Source organism: Impatiens glandulifera, chromosome 6 (assembly GCF_907164915.1).
Source record: "Impatiens glandulifera chromosome 6, dImpGla2.1, whole genome shotgun sequence".
NCBI classification, from domain to species: Eukaryota; Viridiplantae; Streptophyta; class Magnoliopsida; order Ericales; family Balsaminaceae; genus Impatiens; species Impatiens glandulifera.
This window is the reverse complement of record NC_061867.1, coordinates 35,267,339-35,286,788: the sequence shown is the minus strand read 5'-3', so window position 1 is coordinate 35,286,788 and position 19,450 is coordinate 35,267,339. Positions and strand designations below refer to the sequence as shown.

The 19,450-nt window shown below is 36.8% G+C and overlaps 1 non-coding gene across 1 annotated transcript; it reads left to right on the top strand.

Annotated features, from left to right (window-relative positions):
- Positions 1–8,195: 8,195 nt before the first annotated feature.
- TRNAI-UAU lies at positions 8,196–8,269 on the top strand. The gene has a single exon. It is a non-coding gene; the product is annotated as a tRNA-Ile (tRNA).
- The last annotated feature ends 11,181 nt before the right edge of the window (positions 8,270–19,450 follow it).

The window sequence follows — 19,450 nt, the reverse complement described above, 5'->3', positions numbered from 1 at the left end:
GCAAAAACAAAATATATAAATTCGTTAAATAAAAATAAACATTATATGAAAAACCAATCAATGGTGAAAAACCTTTACATATTCCTTATCTATCATTCACATAGTATGATAGGATCGGTGGCACCAATAGAGACAGGGGTCTAGCCAGTGGCGGACCTACAAGGGGGGCCTTGGGGGGCCCGGGCCTCCCCCAACAAGGGTAAAACCTTAAACATATTATATATATATATATTTATCAAATAAGGCTTTGCCTGAGTGGTTTTGGAGCTGGAATGTATAGTAGAGGTTATGTGATCAAACCCTGCCTCTAACATCTCTTTAATTATAACCTTATTTTATACAAACACTATTTTCTAATATTCATAATAAACTAACCCCTTCCTTTTATAAAAATTAATAAAAAAAACTAATTCATAATTATAGTATTCTAATTTCAAATATAATTTTATTAAAGTAATTATTATTAATATTTTATTTTATACAAAAAAAATATTTTCTAAAATACAAGTAATTATTATTAATATTTTATTTTATACAAATTTTTGTTTTCTAAAATACAATATTTATAATAATACATAAATTTTAGTTAATATATAAATAACATTTATTTATATAAGTTAAAATATAAAGAATTATATATAAAATAATAAAAATCATATAATATTATTATTTATTTTAAAACTACATTTATATTATAATTTATTTATATATATATATATTATTAATTTTAATATAATTAATAATACAAATTACTTATAAATATAAGGGTAAAATAACCATTTATATAAATATAAGGGTAAAATATTATTTTATATTTCTTAATTTTAAATTAATTTTAAATTATTTCAACAAATAAATGTATTTGTTAGATTTTATTTAGGGGTTGTGACACATATTTATTTTTAATCATTTATTTTATGTAGGATATAGAATAATGAAGATGTTCTATAAACGAATTTGTACTTCTACATCACATGACCAGCATGAGTCTTCTCAATCAATTAATGAGCCTACTAATGAGTCTAATGTTACTGATCAAATATACATGGTTAGAATATATCATATCAAAAGATGCATCATTTTGTTTTTGGTGTTATCTTTTCAAACCTTTAAATAGAGAAAATATAGATGATACATTTATAGGAGATGAGTACAAAAATTGGAAAAGAGCATTAGAAAGATTCAATCGTCATACGAGAACTTCAAATAGTTGTCATAATGAAGCTAGAATTCAATTTGAATCATTTTAAGATCAAAGACATAACGTGAGAAACGTTTTACGTACACATGGTCGTGATATAGAAATAAATTATCACACATGTTTAACGACAATATTTGATGTAACACGCTTTCTATTGAGGCAAGGATTACCTTTTCGAGGACATGATGAGTCAAGTAGTTCATTAAATAAAGGAAATTTTCTTGAATTGATTGATTGATATAGTCAACGTAATGAAGATATTTGTCTTCTTTTGTACCGACTCATGGACAAGAATAATTTAGTAATTGTGCTTATTAGTATTTTTATGTAATTATCGAGTAAAATTTTAATTAAAAAATGCATTTATTTGATAGCCAAAAAATGCTACGTTATTAGGTATTTGGCCCTCCCGAGAAAATATTTCTGGGTCCGCCACTGGGTCTAGCTATTGATGACAACTTAGTACAAAAACGGTTTGATAGAAATCATGTTAGGGATTTAAATCACTTTCTATTCTTTACAAACCCTTGCAAAGTCTTGAACGATTCAAGTGCGGAAACGTTTGCTTGGGTTTTAAGTTAAGAACTATAGAAGGAAAAGATGGCAGAATGTAAATGCACAAAGAGTTGTTTATGGATGTTCGGAGTAAAACTCTCATACGTCACCCCTTCTTCCAACCATCAAAATGATTCACTATACTTTTCTTTGAATCAAATACAATTGCACGGCTAGCTTATTGTTGAACAGAACAGACTCTATTCAACTTACAGTATATTGAAGAATATTACTCAACTAGACAATACTTTGATTCTCTCTCTATCTCTTGATGTACACACAGTAAAATTAAGACAACAATTATTTCGTTTTTTCGTGTATCAACTTGAATTTTCGCGTGTATTTCTTAGTCGTGTGTCTGTCTGTGTATTCCGTGATTCATTCGTTGTCCTTGAGGATCTTTCAATAGGGAGCATGTACCAACAGTCGAATCTTCTATAATGACACGTGGTGAATACCCATTGGAGAGCCTCCATAGTACACAGGTACAACAGACTCTGAGCACCATCATCGTGGCCGTACCAATTTGGTAGTGCGCCAAATATTCTTCTAGGATTTTCCTACAAGAAACAAGTAGTGGGAAGAATATTTGCTTACGTGGAATTAGTTCATTGGTTGTAACTGGCTGTAGTCTGCATGGAATAGTGGAGTAGGAGTAGCGTACAACTAGTTGATCATGGGTAGACGGATGTTAGCTTCAAGCAACTGCTCAAGCTTGGCATTATACGTGCTTCAATTAGACTACAAAGTCTAATGAAGTTAGACGCCCCCGTCTAATAGCAGGATCCATTAGACCACCAGGTCTAATGGAATTAAACGACACATCTAATTACAATTCCTTTCAGACTAATCTGAAGGAGTTAGACTGTACGTCTAACTTTCATCTGTTAAACGGCACGTCTAACTACAGTTCCCTTCAGACTAATCTGAAGGAGTTAGACTGCACATCTAACTCTAATTTATTAGACTACACGTCTAACTACGCCTATTAGACTACATGTCTAACTACGTATCTGTTAGACTGTACGTCCAACTACGTATCTGTTAGACTGCACGTCCAACTACGTCTGTTAGATTGTACGTCTAACTACGTATCTGTTAGACTACACGTCTAACTACGTATCTATTATACTTCACGTCTAACTATGTATCCGTTAGACTGCACGTCTAACTAACTACGCTAGTTAGACTACACGTCTAACTACGCATCTGTTAGACTGCACGTCTAACTGCGTATCCGTTAGACTGCACGTCTAACTACGCCTGTTAGACTGTACGTCTAACTACGCATCTGTTAGACTGCACGTCTAACTGCGTATCTATTAGACTACACGTCTAACTACGTCTTTTAGACTGCATGTCTAACTACGCCTATTAGACTGCACGTCTAACTACGCTTGTTAGACTGCACGTCTAACTATGCTTGTTAAAATGCACGTCTAACTACGTATCTATTAGACTACACATCTAACTGCATATCCGTTAGACTACACGTCTAACTACGCCCGTTCGACTGCACGTCTAACTACGCATCTGTTAGACTACACGTCTAACTGCGTATCCGTTAGAATGCACGTCTAACTACGCCTCTGTTAGACTGCACGTCTAACTACGTATCTGTTAGACTGCATGTCTAACTACACATGTATTAGACTGCACGTCTAACTACGCATTTGTTAGACTGCACGTCTAACTGCGTATTCGTTAGTCTGCATGTCTAACTTAATGCGTCTAATAGTTAATAAGTCTAATGAACCTCATTCAGACTTGGTCTAATTTAGCATGTTTTCGATACACCTGCACCAAAAACAATTAGACGACTTAGTTTAAGTTTTATACAAACTCATCATCAAAATTTCGATAGTCGGAATACTTTGACCCTTAGTCAAAATAATTTGACCCAACAAATTCCCCCTTTTTGATTATGATGTTAAAACTTTGCATAGATAAAAGATAAATATCCATCCAATTTAAAGAAAGAGTACTTGTTCGCAAATTATAGAGATGAGTTCACAAACCAACAAAAGATAGTTTAGGAGAAAATAGATTATTGATCTTCCCTTTTCAAGAGTGGGTCGATTGGGTAGTAGAATCCTTGACTGCTAAATTCTTCACCATTCAGAAGGTTTTGAAAAGGAGGGAGAGAGCGGCCACCACGACCACTTCCACCATTTCTACCACCACAATCTCCTCCACCACTTCTACTACCACGATCACCGCTGCGACCTCTGGCTCTATTGATTGGCCTATCGCTTTCATCACCAGTTTGCTTTCTCTCTGATCTGGTGCTTGTTGAAACAATCCCCCTTTTTAACATAATCATCGCCTTGGGAAATGAGGTTCTTCTCTTTATCAGCACCATCTTGAGCATCTTCAGCGGCCTGAATTTTCCTTGCAAAGGTATCAACTTGTTCCAATCGCTCAACATCAGCTCTACTCATATGACCTTGTATCTCGACCATTTGATTTTGAATCATACTAATTCCATCCATGTCCTCATTATGAAGTTTAATGGCGTTTTCCCTTTCATAGTCAAGCAAGTCAGATTGCCGCTTAAAGAAGTTCTTTTCAAATTTTGTGTAAGTCTTATTGAGGGTATTGATCTCGTATGTGTTCCTCTTCAAGTTTTGCTCCATTTCATTATGAGTTTTAAGAAGAGAGGTAAATTCCTTCTTGTTTGACTTCTGAGTCTTCATAATCTTCATCATGTTGGATTGCATTTCAGCCACATTCTTCTGAAGTGTACCCATCATTGCCGTTATTGACTTCATAAGCTTTGCACCACCAGCAGATGACCCTTCATTTGATGACATCTCTTGAGAATCTGCTGGAGCGGTCCGAATGGGACTGAAGTGAGTGTGACTTGCAGGGACTACTCTGGTTCATCATTCTCTAAATCACTTCCAGACTTTCTCTCTTCTTCATCACCCAAAATATCTTCACATACCTTGTGAATCTTATCGGACGAACCATCTGAATGATGAGGAAGGTTAACAAAATCATCATGAACATTCGCAGTAGTGATATCCGGAAATGGTCGAGGCTTGGGAGAATTGGGAATGAAACATTGAGATAGAGGAAGCTTTTCTGAAGATGCATCATTTTTATCTTGTTCCCCCTCAGATGAGGAACTCTTCGCTGATTCTTTTTCTTTTGAGGGTTCCCCCTCAGATCGAGCTTCATTGGGCTGATTGGCTTCAACCTCCTTTTCTGGAGATGCCTCTGATTCGAGAACATGGGACTCTAGAGCTTCTTCTTCTTGGGTAATAAGAGTTTGAAAAGGTTCCAAATTGACTTCTTCTTCTCCAATAATAGGACCAGGTTGAACTGGTTCCACAATTTTCTCAATTATGGGTTGAGCCATTAGACGTTTTTCTTCAGCTGAAATATTTCCTAATTCTATAAGTAGAGCAGCAACTTGCTCATCTCCCGGAAGAGAAAAATCACGATCATCGGACAGATCCATAAGTTTATCTTCATCTGAGGAACTTTCAAAAGGACTAACCTCGAGCAATTTGCTCCATGAACGTACTTGAGAACGGTAGAATGTAGTGTTGCATGATTTCATCTAGTCTTTTCAAAGCCTTCTCCTCTGCCTTAGCATTCTTCTCAACGTGATTGAAATTGGCTCTTCTGGCTTGAAGGATCAAAAAAAGAGTTCGACCTCTCAAATTTGCTTCAACCAGCTCCTTTCTCCTAAGAGAAAGTTGATGTAATTGAGCTCGACCTTCGGGTTTATCACTTCAAAAGTAAGAAATAAAATTACAGGCAACATAAAAATAATGAGGATGATGGTAATAATACCAAAATGACTCAAGCAGAAACAAAAATATATTAAATTCGTTAAATAAAAATAAACATTATATGAAAAACCAATCAATGGTGAAAAATCTTTACCCATTCCATAACTATCATTCACTTAGTATGTTAGGATCAGTGGCACCAATAGAGACAAGGGTCTAGCTATTGATGATAAATTCGTACAAAAACGGTTTGATAGAAATCCTGTTAGGGATTTAAATTAATTTCTATTCTTCATAAACCCTTGCAAACTCTTGAACGATTCAAGTGCAGAAATGTTTGCTTGGGGTTTGAAGCTAAAAACTAAACAAGGAGAAGATGATAGAATGTAAATGACACAAAGAGCTATTTATGGATGTTCAGATCAAAACTCTCCTACGTCACCCCTTTTTCCAACCACCGGAAGGATTCAGTATACTTTTCTTATAATCAAATACAGTTGCACGTCTAACTCCCTATTGACCAGAACAGACTCTTTTCAACTTACAGTATATTGAAGAATATCACTCATCTAGACAATACTTTGATTCTCTCTCTCTCTCTCTTGATGTACACACAGTAAAAGCAACACAACAACTAGTTCATTTTTTCGTGTATCTTCTTGAATGTTCGCGTGTATTTCTTAGTCGTGTATCTGTTTATGAATTCCGTAATTCATCCGTTGTCCTTGAGGATCTTTAAATAGGGAGCAGGTACCAACAGTCGAATCTTCTATAATGACACGTGGCGAATACCCATTGGAGAGCCTCCATAGTACACATGTACAACATACTCTAAGCACCATGATCGTGGCCGTACCAATCTAGTAGTGCGCCGAATATTGTTCTAGGATTTTCCTGCAAAAAACAAGTAGTGGGAAGAATATTTGCTTACGTGGCATTAATTCATTGGTTGTAACTGGTTGTCGTATTGATCTGCACGGAATAGTGGAGTAGGAGTAGCGTACGACTAGTTGATCATGGGTAGACGGATGCTAACTTCAAGCAACTACTCAAGCTTGGCATTAGACGTGCTTCAATTAGACTGACAAGTCTAATAAAGTTAGATGCCCCCGTCTAATAGCAGGATCCATTAGACCACTAGGTCTAATGGAATTGGACGACACGTCTAATTACGGTTCCCTTCAGAACAATCTGAAGGAGTTAGACTGCACGTCTAACTTTCATCTATTATACGACACGTCTAACTACGGTTCGCTTAAGACTAATCTGAATGAGTTAGACTGCACGTCTAACTCTCATCTGTTAGACTACACGTCTAACTACGTCTGTTAGACTGCACGTCTAACTACGTATCTGTTAGACTGCACGTCTAAGTACATATCTGTTAGACTGCACGTCTAACTACGCATGTTAGACTGCATGTCTAAGTACATATCTATTAGACTACACGTCTAACTACGTTTGTTAGACTGTACGTCTAACTACGCATCTGTTAGACTGCACGTCTAACTACATATCCGTTAGAATGCACGTCTAACTATGCCTGTTAGACTGCATGTCTAACTGCGTATCTGTTAGACGACACGTTGAACTACGCCTGTTAGACTGCATGTCTAACTACGTATCTATTAGACTGTACATCTAACTTCGTATCCGTTAGACTACACATCTAACTACGCCTGTTCGACTACACGTCTAACTGCGTATCCGTTAGACTGCACGTCTATCTGCGCCTCTGTTAGACTGCACGTCTAACTACGCATCTGTTAGACTACATGTCTAACTGCGTATCCGTTAGACTGCACGTCTATCTGCGCCTCTGTTAGACTGCACGTCTAACTAAGCATCTATTAGACTACACGTCTAACTACGCATCTGTTAGACTGCACGTCTAACTACACATCTGTTAAACTGCACGTCTAACTACACATCTGTTAGACTACACGTCTAACTATGCATCTATTAGACTGCATGTCTAACTGTGTATTCGTTAGTCTGCACGTCTAACTTAATGCGTCTAATAACCAGTAAGTCTAATGAATCTTATTTAGACTTAGTCTAATTTAGAATGTTTTCGATACACCTACATCAAAAAATAATTAGACGGCTTAGTTTAAGTTTTACACAAACTCATCATCAAAATTTCGATTAGTCAAAATACTTTGATCCAACATAGTATTTGTCCATTACTTAGTCCTCATTTCAAATAAAGATAGGATAAGTAGATTGATGAGGGTGATCAAAATTACTAACATCAATATTACATTCAAAATTAAAGATTTTCCGAACCTTTCAATTTGAACGTGTTAGGTTTCCCAAATCTAACTATTTTTAAAAATATCGTTTGAATTACAGAATTAATTACACTCATTTTAATTTCGGGGTATTAAAATATAGTGTTTATAGAATGCCTCTCTTGGACAGAGTTTGGAGAAGATGACCTCATCAAGTAGGCACCAATTTTGTAACCCTACATTTAAAATACTAAAGAAAAGAAGAAAGATACAACCTAGGCCGTGCATCTTCTACTTTGCATTACCGTTCGTAGCGATGACGTGTTTTGAGGAATCGATAGCGTAACGATAACAACATTCTTGCAAAATACATGTACAAGATATATTTTATTGATAATTTTTTGTATACATGCTTAGGTAATAACCTGAATATTTGATACATATCTTTTACTACATAGAGATGGTCTTGTAGCTCAGTTGGTTAGAGCGTTGGTCTTATGAGCCGAAGGTCGTGAGTTCGAGCCTCACCTAGACCAATAATTTTTGTTGAGCTTTCTTCTTTACCTACAATATTTTTGTGCATATTTCATTGTCTATTTTGTTGCACTTATTTATAATATTTATGTGCATTTTTGATTGTCTATTTTTAATAGCATGTTGATTTGACAAGTAAAAATTGGTTCAACAATGACGAATTTAGCGACAAAACAATTTTATAGTAGCTAATTATCAATAAAATTACAATTGTAATAATTATTAACCAGTCGCTCATTCTTCAACACTCTAACCAATTAAGTTATAATACCATCACTATTTAATAGATGATATGTTTAAAAGAGTCATTTTAATTGAAGTTTCCAAAGTCACGAATACAAAGATTTCACATTAAAAATATATTTCTTTGTTATCTCTTTAATAGAAAATATATTAATTCTTGGTGTAAGTTCAATGGCGATGGTTTTATAATATTGTCAATATTGTTATATTACAATTGAAGTTTATTGATAATTACCTACTAGATATTTCTACCGTAGTTAATTTCGTCGCTACTAGACAAATTTTAACTACCGAAATCAACATGCCATTAATAAATAGATAATAGAATTTGCACAAACATATTTTAAGTAGACAAAAAATAAATGGTCTAGGTGAGGCTCAAACTTTCGACCTTTGACTCATACAATTTACGATTTACCCTACTAAGCTACAAGACCATCTTTGTGAAATTGGATTATTGCTTCATACAATCATTACTTAATAAAATATTATTTTTCTATCTCCCCGTTAGAAAACATCCTCATAAATGTATTTTGTGGTTATTCCTTTGACCCGCTATCGACTCACCCGATTCTACTCGGTTTTGACAACTTAGCTCATTTGAAGAGATAAATTGATAATTGGTTAAAAAGTTATATAAAAGTCTATTTTTTAAAAAAAAACATGACCTACCAGTATTTACTTGCAACTCTAAGAGAGAGTGAATGTAATTGAGCTCGACCTTCGGTTTTATCACTTCAAAAGTAAGAAATAAAATTACATGCAACATAAAAATAATGATGATGATGGTAATAATACCAAAATGTCTCAAGCAAAAACAAAAATTAATTAAATTCGTTAAATAAAAACAAACATTATATGAAAAACCAATAAATGGTGAAAAACCTTTACCCATTTCCTAACTATCATTCTGATAGGATCGGCTTTATCAATAGAGACGGGGTCTGGATAATGATGATGACTTATGAAAAACAGTTTGATAGAAATCCTGTTAGGGATTAATATCTCTTTCTATTCTACGCAAACTTGTGTAAACACTTGAAACAGATTCAAGGCGGAATTGTTTACTTGGGTTTGAAGCACAAGATGAAATATGAAAAGATGACAGAAATGAAGAACACAACAGTTTGTTTATGGATGTTCGGAGAAACTCTCCTACGTCACCCCTTCTTCCAACCACCGGAAGGATTCACTATAATATGATGAGAATCAAATACAGTTTACACACACTTAGCTCACTATTGAATAGAACACTTTCTGTACAATTACAAAATGAAGAATATCACTCAGCTAATGGTGTTTTGATTCTAGCTCTCTCGATTCACACACAGTACAATTAGAAAGAAGATTCACAGAATAAGTTTAGTAAGCAAGATGATTGAGTAGTCTCTCTCTACAAAATCAGATTGCTTGTTTGTAAGATTGGTTGAGGCACATTGTCCGTTGTCCTTAAGATTGATTAAATACTGAGCAGGGACTAATGGTCGAATCTTCAAGAGTGATACGTGGCACTCTTCCATTGGAAAGCCTTCATTGTACACAGCAGGATCTGAGCACAAGGATCGTGGCCGTACCAAACTGGTAGTGCACCGAATATTCCATCAGGGATGTACCTGAAAATGAGTAATGTGAGGAAAATTCTCTTACGTGGCATTCCTTGATTGGATGCATATAGTTGTTGTATTAATCTTCACAGGAAAGTGGAGCAGGAGTAGGGTACAACTATAACACGTGGGTAGGAGAAATGCTAGATTCAAGTGTACTGCTTAAACAGAGCATTAGACGTATTTCAGTTAGACGGATTTGAGAAAATCAGTCTAATGAAATAAGTCAACTCCTTCTAATGAAAAACGTCTATTAGACTGCCTGGTCTAAATAGAATTAGACTCGCGTCTAATTACAATAACCATTAGACGGGTACATCTAACTCCACTGAGTTAGACTACACGTCTAATTCCGGTTCTACCTCAGACTTGTCTGAAGGAGTTAGACTCACGTCTAACTTTCACTAATTAGACTACCCGTCTAATTATAAAATAACCATTAGACCGGCACGTCTAACTCCACTGAGTTAGACTGCCACATCTAATTCTGGTTCTACCTCAGACTTGTCTGAAGGAGTTAGACTCACGTCTAAATTTCACTAATTAGACTACCCGTCTAATTATAAAATAACCATTAGACCGGCACGTCTAACTCCACTAAGTTAGACTGCCACGTCTAATTCCGGTTCTACCTCAGACTTGTCTGAAGGAGTTAGACTCCATCTAACTTTTACTAATTAGACTACCCGTCTAATTATAAAATAACCATTAGACCGGCACGTCTAACTCCACCGAGTTAGACTGACACGTCTAATTCTGGTTCTACCTCAGACTTGTCTGAAGGAGTTAGATTTACGTCTAACTTTCACTAATTAGACTACCCGTCTAATTATAAAATAACCATTAGACCGGCACGTCTAACTCCACTGAGTTAGACTGTCACGTCTAATTTCGGTTTTACCTCAGACTAATCTGAAGGAGTTAGACTCACATCTAACTTTCACTAATTAGACTACCCGTCTAATTATAAAATAACCATTAGACCGGCACGTCTAACTCCACTGAGTTAGACTGCCACGTATAATTTCGGTTCTACCTCAGACTAATCTGAAAGAGTTAGACTCACGTCTAACTTTCACTAATTAGACTACCCGTCTAATTATAATAGCCATTAGACTGGCACGTCTAACTCCACTAAGTTAGACTGCCACGTCTAATTCCGGTTCTAACTCACGTCTAACTTTCACTAATTAGACTACTCGTCTAATTATAAAATAACCATTAGACTGGAACGTCTAACTCTACTGAGTTAGACTGCCACGTCAAATTCCGTGTATTCATTAGACTATCCGTCTAATTCTTTATACGTCTATTAAACTTACAAGTCTAACTTCGATGAGTTAAACTGTACGTCTAATTCCATTAGACTTGCGTCTAATTCCGTGTATTCATTAGACTATTCGTCTAATTCTTTACACGTCTATTAGACTTACACGTCTAACTCCGATGAGTTAGACTGTACGTCTAATTCCATTAGACTGGCGTCTAATTCCGTGTATTCATTAGACTATCCGTCTAATTCTTTACACGTATATTAGACTTACACGTCTAACTCCGATGAGTTAGATTGTACGTCTAATTCTAAGCGAATGATGATCAAAATCGGTCTAATGTGCCTCATTAGATCCAAGTCAAGAGACATGTTGTCTTAATACACCTGTATCAAAACTCATAGATTATTTCATCATCAAAATATCAGTGGGTAAATTATTTCAACACTTAGTCAAAATAATTTGACCCAACACATTCACTTAGTATTCGTCCCTTACTTATTCCTCATTTCAAATAAAGATAGGATAAGTATATTGATGAGGGTGATCAAAATTGCTGTTAGGATCAGGATCGCCGAAGGAGACTAGGGCTCTGACTTGGACGAATGCTTACACAACACGTCGGTTGATATGAACTCGGTTAGAAGTTAATATCGACATCTATACTACGCAAGTTTTCGAAAACTCTTGAACCGAGTTCAAGTGCGGAATAGTTTGTTTCAACTTGAAGCAACACACACACGGTTTAAACAGCGATAAGGAGGTATGGAGTGGATAGGAAACACAACACAAGATTTATGGATGTTCGGAGATAAAATTCCTACGTCACCCCTTCTTCTCAAACCTTAATGTTGGGTCAAATTAGTTTGACTAACGTTATTTTAACGATGTAATAGTAAAACTTTGATAAAGAATGAAGTTAAGTCGTCTAATTGTTTTTGTGTAGGTGCATTAAAACTATGCTAAATTAGACATTAACTGAAACAAGTTAATTAGACATGTTTCTAGTTAGACGTGCAATTTAACAGATACATAGTTAGACGTGTAGTCTAACAGATAAGTAGTTAGACGTGCAGTCTAACAGATACATAGTTAGACGTGTAGTTTAATAGATATGTAGTTAGACGTTCAGTCTAACAGATACGTAGTTATACGTGCAATCTAACAAATATATAGTTAGACGTGCAGTCTAATAGATACGTAGTTAGACGTGCACTCTAACAGATACGTAGTTAGACGTACACTCTAACATATACGTAATTAGACGTGTAGTTTAATAGATACGTAGTTAGATGTGTAATCTAACAAATACGTGGTTAAACGTGCAGTGTAACAAATACGTAGTTAACCGTGCAGTCTAACAGATACGTAGTTAAACATGCAGTCTAATAGATACGTAGTTAAACGTGTAGTCTAACAGATACGTAGTTAGACATGTACTCTAACAGATACATAGTTAGACGTGCAGTTTAACAGATACGTAGTTAGACGTGCAGTTTAACAGATACGTAGTTAGACGTGCAGTTTAATAGATATGTAGTTAGACATGCATTCTAATAGATATGTAGTTAAACGTGCAATCTAACAAATACGTAGTTAGATGTGCAGTCTAACAGATACGTAGTTAGACGTGTAGTCTAACAGATACGTAGTTAGACGTGCAGTCTAACAGATACGTAGTTAGACGTACAATCTAATAGATACGTAGTTAGACGTACAGTCTAACAGATACGTAGTTAGATGTACAGTCTAACAAATACGTAGTTAGACGTGCAGTCTGATTTTATTAGACTTGGCAGTTTAATGGAGCACGTCTAATGCCTCGCTTCAGCAGCTGTTTGATGTTAGCATACATCTACCCACGTTCAACTAGTTGTACGCTACTCCTTCTCTATTCATCTATGTAGACTGGTACGCCATCTATTTGTATCCAATGAATGATCGCCACGTACACGAATATTCCTCCCACTACTTGTTCAGTAAAGGACAGTTCTAGAAGAATATCTGGTGCACTACCAGTTCGGTACGACCACGATCCTTGTGCATAGAGCCTTCTGTACTCTTGTACTATGGAGGCTTTCCAATGGGCACGTGCCATGTGTCCATCTAGAAGATTCGATTGTTGGTTTCCTGACTCTATATATTTGTCTTCAAGGACAACGGTCGAGGAAGAAGTCTAACAAGTTTACAAGTTTTTACACGCCTTACCTGTTATCAGTACTCTTACACTTACTAATCTGTACATCTTCAAGTTCAAGAGATAATCAAAATCTGTCTAGTTGAGAAGTACTCTTAATCATATTGTAAGTTGAACAGAGCCTGTTCTGTTCAACAGTTAGCTAGCCAGTAAACTGTATTTGATTCAAAGAAGTATAGTAAATCCTTCCGGTGGTTAGAATCGCTTCATGTGTTTGCAAGGGTTTGTGAAGAATAGAAATTGATATTAATCCCTAATAGGATTTTTATCAATCCGTTTGTCCTAAGTTGTAATCAATAGTTAGACCCCCGTCTCTATTGATTACACTGATCTGATAAATTGGTATCAGAGCTATGTTTCTATTCTCAAGCTATCACCAAGAATGTCGACCATATCCAAAGATGTCAGTGCCACCGCAAACCCTATGTTCTCAAAAGAATACTACATTGTGTGGAAGAAGAGAGTCCGTGCTCATCTTTCCTCTCTTCATGATGACATGTGGAGTGTTATCATAGATGGTCCCATTAAAATCGAAAAGGACAAATTCGAATGGACCAGCCAAGATAAGAGGAGGAATAACCTCAACAACATGGCATTAGACGTTCTATACATATCTCTTGACGACAACATGTTCAACTACATCATCGAGTGTGAAACTACCAAGGAGATCTGGGACAGACTCACTCAACTATGTGATGGTAATGAGTAGACCAAAGAGAACAAAATTATGGTTTCCACTTAGTAGTTCAACTACTTCAAAATGTGTCCTGGAGAAACAATGATTGAGTTTGACGCAAGGTTTCGAAAGGTTATCTCCACTCTATCCATTCTTGGCAAGACCTATAGCAACAGGGATATTGCTATCAAGGTCATGCGAGTTTTACCAAGGGAGTGGGACATAAAGACGATGGCAATGAGGGAATCCAAAAACCTCAACAAGATCGGGCTTTTCGATCTGTTTTCTTATCTCAAGGCATATGAGTTCGAGTTGAACTCAAGGATTGAAGAAGATCAACCCTCATCCACCATCATTACCAAAGCCTTGGTGACTGCAGAAGAGCCACCCGTTTCCCTTGATGTGAAGACATCTGCTCAGTAGTGATGTTATGTCTCTCTTCGTGAAGAAGTTTGGCAAATTCATGAAGGAGATCAGCTCTAACTCAAGCTCCTTAAATACCAATGACGATAATAAATCTAAAGCTAATGTTAAGTGTTTTAACTGTGGTATTTTAGGTCATTACAAATCGTAATGTCGGAAGCCGAAGCGTGATGAGAAGAAGAAGGACAAAGAAAAGGAGCTGAAGGCTCTTTGGGCAGGAGACGGGAAGAACAAATGGAACTATAGTGATTCTAACTCATCATCCAGCGACAGTGATGATGACGAGGTTTCTTGTTTCATGGCAAGAGAAGAAGAAGCTCAGGAATTTGAGGTATTTGACTTCCGTTCTGAAAATTTTCAAGAGAAGAACTGGTAGCTGCACTAAATTATATGGTCATAGAGTATAGAAAGCTATCATAATCCCAGAATAAAATAAATTCTTCCTATGAAGTGTCTCAACCTATTTTATCTCAAACTCTAGAACCAAACATTCTTGAAAATGGCAAGGTCCAGATCTCATCTAAGAATGAGATGCTCAAAGAACAGATACAAACCCTCTCTTTCGAAAACAAATGGTTAAACTATATTGTTAGTGCTTGAACAAGGTCTGGAGAATTTGTCAAATATCAGATCTGTCTATTGAAACCTGCTGGATCCAAATCCGGTTTAGGATTTGATAGCAATGACCCAAACCAGTCTTGTAAAAAGTTAAACTCAGCAACTGACAAGCTTAAGCCAATAAGTTTTATCAAAGGGAGTGTAACTGATACTGAAACTGATCCAATCCATGATGAGTTAGCTTTGAAGGATGAAATAACCTATGTTCCGTCGACTGTTAGCTGGCTGAAATTAAGTTGGAAGCATCCAGCAAGTCTGGCTATCTAAAACCTACCTCAAAGTCAAGGAGTTTTAAAAGAAAATCATCCTCTAAAGCTAAGGGATCAGTGGCTAGTAGAAATGCGGCTGCTAAGTCAAAATCAAACGCACTTATTACAACATAAAATGGGAAATTCATCAAAATAAATCAAATATGGATTCCCAAGGGACTAATTGATCGAGGACCCAAGTGAACGTGGGTACCAAATGTTGTAAATATTTTCTTATGTATGTGATACAAGAAAGATGCAGCAAGGAATCTTGGAGCACACTTTTCTGAGTACATGCTCTAGAAGATCAACAGTGGCACTCACCACTCCTAAGGACTAAGTGTTTTCTGCCTTAAAAATATTTTTGATCTGAAGGACCTCAAAACAATTATTTATTTTTCTTTATGCATAAATTAAGAGGGAAAATTACTGTATAAATAAAGATGCACGCAAACTAAAGCCTTAATCGGTATATTAGACGAGGATGTCTAAAAGAAAAGGCAAGTACTTAGACGTATTTTTATTTACACATTTTATGCTTCTAAGTTAAACTGTCTTGGTTAATAACCCGCACGGTTAGACGTTGATGTCTAATAGACGTTTAGACGTTTATAAGACACGAGTAATTGGACATTCACGTCTAACCAAACACACGTCTAATACGTGTTGTTCATGCGTAATTAGACGTCGACGTCTAATAGACATTTAGACATCTATAAGACACGTGATTAGACACCTGCGTCTAATAGACTCATGCGTCTAATAGACGCTTAAATCATATGGATTGTAAAAGTAAGAAAAACGTCTAACTACGTGTGCTATTAGACACTTCTTTTTCAAAAACTGATCAAGGACAACTGTCCTCTATGCGGTGTCATCTAATTTCCCCGCTTAAACATTGAAACAGTCACTTTCGAGTAACTTGAAGACACATGTCTTTTAAGTTAAAAGAAAATGACTGATACACCCCTAAATTAATAATGACTATCTTTGGGAAAAGACGTCTAATATTAAATAGTGTGACCTACTTTTGTGTAAAGTGACGGTTAAGCCATGCGACTCTTCGAAGTCTATTTAAGGACATATTGGATACGATTGAAACCTTTACGCTCACAAATTTCTTAAGAACCCTAACTTTCTCTAACTTCTGTTCATCTTGAGTCTGTTCATCTTCTCTCTAATGGCTAACATGAACAATACCCTTGGTCACTGTACTTTGTTGGTAAATTTCCCTTCGGTGTATTCTTTCGATCAATAAGAAGTGGTTGATATATTCCGATCATTGGAGTATTCCGGCCTCGGAAAATATCTCGGCGATCCTTTTATTTTCCATGAAAAGGAAGTTCGGGAGTTCTTCAAGTCGGCGACCATGGTTGGTGATTCTATTTCTGCGATTGTGAACGAAACGATTATTTCTTTTGATGAGGCATCTTATGCGGAGTTCTTTGAACTTCCATCGGAGGGCCACACTTTTAATCTTCATCTTCCAGCAGAAACTATCACAGAAATGAAGACTGCTTTTTCGGCCGATGGTTAAAAAATCAGGATAAATAGAAGTAAGAAGGTTCTCAAGCCGCACTTTATTCTATTGAACGACATCGTTGCGAAGGCTCTTCAAGGAAGAGTAGGTTCTTTTCATCTATATAGTCAAGATCGTTTCGATTATATGACGGATATTTCAAAGGGTATTCAAGTCAATTGGGCTTCGACGCTCTTCTCTAATCTTTGTGGGTCGATTGAGCCTAAGAACAAGAAAAGTGTGGGATTCGCTGCCCAACTCAGCTGAATTCTAGAATATATGGGGGTTCCTATGGGAGAAGGTGAGGCTATTCACACTAGCCGTGTGCTCAACATTTTCACTGTTGCTAACACACTTACAAGAATGAAGAACTCAAAGGAGTCTTTCTCTGGCACGTCTAGCCAACAGACGGGTGACAAATCTGTCACTCGATCCAAGCAACCTGCAGCCTCTATTCTCTCTACGGGGGCAAAGAGGCTAGAACTGTTAATGATTCAGAGGCTAGTTCTAATAGCCAAAAAAGCTCGTCAAAGAAAGATTATAGAGTGGTTGACTCTATAGCAAAGCAAGGTCCTCCTTCCCTTGCAGCCATCGCTATGTCTTTGCTTTCTCCATCCGCCGCCAGTTGAAAAAGTCGACAAAGTCTTCTGTATCAAAAGGTGATCAGTTATAGGCACCTAGGGTGTCTAAGTTATCCAAGGAATTGTCTAAGGTAATTCCCCCTCCTTCTCTGGCCGAAGTGCCTACTTTTAGTGTTCCTATATTGGAACAACTAGTATCTGTTTCTGTTCCTGTGTTGGAACTAACTGTCGGGCCAACTGTTGAGCCAGCTGGTCCAATTGTTGAAAGTCTTGACAGGATTCTATCTCCTTTCCGCCCAAAAGAACCTGTAGCTGCTGAAGCTATTGTTATTGCCGAAATAGAGAAGGGTGTTGTTCCAACCCCTGTTGCTGTAGTATTGTCTGAACAGGATCATATTCTGTCGAATGTCGGGCCACCTGTATCTAAGATTATTCAAGAAAAGTCTGTTGTCAAGGGAAAAGGAGTCTAGTATAAGGTCTTAATAGGGCGTTTTTCCAAGCCCTTAACGCCTCATGAGATTATAAGAGCCACCAGGAGATCTGCTGGCATATCTATCAGTGAACCAAAGCCAATTCCTAAACTAGTTGAGGTTATTGGAAAAGGCAAGGCTATCGCAACTGAATCTAATGAGAAAGTTTCTGAAGCAACATGTATTCTCAATCTAATGATGGATCAAGCTAATGCGAAAGCAGATGCGGAGATTAATATCTTCGACACCTAGGTGTTGAACAGAGTGGCTAATGGGTATGATCAAGTTATTAAATAAAAAGGGGTCAACGAAAAATAGATGAAGTTGGTTAATGTGGAGAAACGAGTCCTGAAGTGGGCTAAAACCTATGAGGTCTATGAGGCTCTCAAGAGGAAAGATCTGGTGGAAGCGAACATCAGAGGTCGTGCTCTCTTTCCCCTGCTTTAAGCAAAAAAAATCTAATTTCAATCCGTTGGAAAGAAATGCTGCTGCAGAAGAAAAACCTTAAAGAGACTTGATCAAATCTTGCAAGGCTATAGCTCAACGGTTCTCAGATTTGTTCATAATGCCGACTGTTCAGGGTTGAATCCATTTTATAATCCATCAGATGAAGACGAGCCGATGCAAATTTCTAAGGATAATAATTTGATTTCACAAGAAGAATAGCAAGTTGTTGCTCACCTTATTGAATTGGGGAATGCTTATGTTGAAGAGAAACGCCTTCTGGCCCACCCCATATAGTTCAGACTCAGGATCCCATTCAACTTGATCCAATCATTGAAGAAGAGGAGAATAATACTGAAACTATTCAACCGCTTGTTCAACAAGAATCAGAAGTATTGGAAACCCTTGTTCTAGAGGAAGAAAAATCTTCAGTGAAAGAGACAGAGACTGATCAGCCTAATGAAGTACAATCTGAGGGGGAACCCTTGAAAGAAGACGAATCTGATAAGAGTCCTTCAGCTGAGGGGGAACAAACTGAAAATTAAAATTCATTAGAAGGATTTCCATCTCCTCCATCTCCTCCTGAAATAACAGCTACCAACATTTTTGAAAGAGTTACTGAGTTACCTCTTCATCATGGAGAAGCTTCAGAACAGATTCTTAAGGTTTGTTAAGACTTTTGCAAAGATCAAGAGAAGTCTAAAGATACATCTGAGGAAGAAGAACCAGAGCATTCTATGCAGGTGCATACTCATGTTAGTCTCATTCAAACTGCTCTTGCCAACTCTCAAGAAGTGTCATCTACTGAAGAAATCTCCCTTGGAGGCGTAAAGCTCTTAAAGTCTATGGTGGAAATGATGAGCACTCTTCAGAAAAATATGCTGGATAT